The sequence below is a fragment of the Orycteropus afer genome, unplaced genomic scaffold, assembly GCF_000298275.1.
Source record: "Orycteropus afer afer isolate SDZICR_OR568_19922 unplaced genomic scaffold, OryAfe1.0 scaffold00481, whole genome shotgun sequence".
NCBI classification, from domain to species: domain Eukaryota; kingdom Metazoa; phylum Chordata; class Mammalia; order Tubulidentata; family Orycteropodidae; genus Orycteropus; species Orycteropus afer.
This window is the reverse complement of record NW_006922068.1, coordinates 1,867,800-1,870,612: the sequence shown is the minus strand read 5'-3', so window position 1 is coordinate 1,870,612 and position 2,813 is coordinate 1,867,800.

Below are 2,813 nucleotides of genomic sequence, written 5' to 3'. Positions count from 1 at the left end.
TTGGAATAATTTGAATGGGATTGGTGTCAGTTCTTCTCTGAATGTTTGGTAGAATTCTCCAGTGAAACCATCTGGGCCAGAGCTGTTTTTGTTGGTATTTTTTTTTTTTTATGACCTGTTCTATTTCTTCTTTTGGTATGGGTCTGTTCAACTTTTTCATCCCTGTCTGTGTTAGTTTAGGTATGTTTCTAAAAATCTTTTCATTCTAGAAATGTAGCATGTTTCTAAAAATCTGTTCATTTCTTCCAGATATTCAAATTTGTTGCAATATAGTTAGTTCATCATCGTATTCTGATATTACCCTTTTTATTTAAGTTGGTTCTGTTGTGATATGGCCCATTTCATGTCTTATTCATGTTATTTGTATTCTCTCCCTCTTTTCCTTTATTAAATTTGCCAGTGGCTTGTCAACTTTATCTTTTCAAAAAACCAACTTCCAGTCTCGTTGATTTTTTTTGTTGTCTTTTTATTTTCTGTCTCACTTATTTCTGCTTGAATCTTTATCATTGCTTTTCTTTTGGTGACTGAAGGCTTTTTTTTGCTTGTCTTTTTCTAACTGTTGAAGACGTTGGGTTAAGGTATTTATTTTGACTCTTTCTTCCTTTTTGATGTGTACATTTATTGCTATAAATTGGCCTCTGATCACTGCTTCTGCTGTGTCCAAAGATTTTGGTATGTTGTGCTATAATTCTCAGTTGATTCAAGGAATATTTTTAATTTCATTTTTTATTTCTTCTTTTACCAGTTGTTCTTAAAGAGGTTGTTATTCAATTTTCATGTGTTTGCTCTTTTTCCGTTGATCTTCCTATTGTTGATTTCTAATTTTGTAGCATTTTGATCCAAGAAGATGCTTTGCAGTATTTTAAAGTTTTTAAATTTGTTAAGGCTTGCTTTATGGCCTAACATATGGTCTATCCTGCAGAATATTCCATGTGCACTGGGTGAAGTGCTTTGTAGATGTCTAGATAACTTTATACTTAATGGAGAAAGACAGAGATTTTCCCTAAAAATTGGGAATAAGACAAGCATGCTTGCTCTTACTACTTTGATTAAATAGTGTATTATAAGTAGTAGCCAGAGCAATAAGACAAGAAAAAGAAATGGAGGGTATTCAGATTGGAAAAGAAGAATTAAAATGATCTCTATTCATTGATGATATAATTCTGTATATAGAAAATCCCAAAGAGTCCACAAGAAGATTTCTAGAGTTAATAGAGGAATTTAGCAAAGTTGCAATATGCAAGGATCAACAAACATAGATCAGTTGTGTTTCTGTATATTAGCAATGAGAACCCTGAAAGGAAAATTAGGGAAAAAATTCCATTTACAATAGCATCTAATAGAATAAAATACCAACCAGGGACAAGAAATAGTTTCTATACAATAAAGACTAGAAAATATTGCTAGAAAATATTAAAGAAGACTTATATAATAGAAAGATGTATCATGTTCATAGATTGGAAGACTTAATATTGTTGAGATGTCAATGCTACTCAGAGTCATGTATAGAGTCAACATAATACCAATCAAAATTCCAACAGTGTTCTTTACAGCAACAGAAAACCAATCCTCAACTTTGTATGGACTGGCAAGAGGCCCCAGGTAGCTAAAGCAATGTCGAAAAAGAAGAGTCACATTTCCTGTTATTAAAACATACTATACAAGAGCTCTGGTAGCATAGTGCCTAAGGCACTTAACTGCTAACAAGAAGGCTGGCGGTTCAAACCCACCAGCCATGCCTTGGAAGCAAGGTTGGGCAATCTACTTCCATAGTGATACTGCCTCGGCAGCCCAAGGAGGGGTCTCTATGAGTCGGGTCCAACTCGACGGCACATAACAAAAAGAACATACAGCTACAAAATTCCAAACAACCTGGTACTGGTATAACAATACCCATATAGACCAATGAAATAGAAAGGAAGAGTCCAGAAATAAACCTATACATCTATTTGGTCAGCTGATTTTTGACAAGGCAGCTAAGTTCATTGAGTGGTGAATGAAGAGTATCTTCAATACATTGTGCTGGGAAAATTGGATTTTCACATGCAGAAAAATGAACCAGGACTCATGCCTCATACCATACACAAAAGCAAAACTAACATGGATAAGGACTTAAATGAGCAAGCTAAAACCATACAATTCATAGAAGACAATGCAGTGGCAACATTGTTAGGCCTAACTTTTAAAAATGTATTACCTAATATAATAACAAAAGCACAAACAGCAAAAGACAAATCAATGGGACCTCATAAAAATTAAAAATTTTTATTTATCCAAAGAGCTTTATCAAAAAAATGAAAAGACAAACTACTGACTGAAAGAATATCTTCTGAAACCATATATCTGATAAGAATCTAATAACCAAAACACACATAAATCTTTGACAACTTAACAGCAAAAATAAACAAACAACCTAATCATAAAATGGGCAAAGGACTTGAATAGACATTTAACCAAAGATGACATTCAAATGGTCACCAAACATATGAAAAAATGTCAGCATCATTAGCTATCTTATCAAAGAAACAAAAACAAACTCACTGCCGTGAAGTCGGAACCAACTCATAGCTAAGCCCCTTGGGTTTCCAAGGTGGTATCATTAGGGAAGTAGATCGCCCAGATGCAAATCAAAACCACAATGAAATACCATTGCACTCTCACTAGGGCAGCTGTTCTGATTACCTAGTGCTGCTCTGACAAGAATATTCCACCAATGGCATGGCCTTAACAAACAGGAGTTTATTCTCTTACAGTTTGGGAGGCTAGAAGTCCAAGTTCAAAGTGCCAGTCTCGAGGGGCTGTGTGAAAGCCCC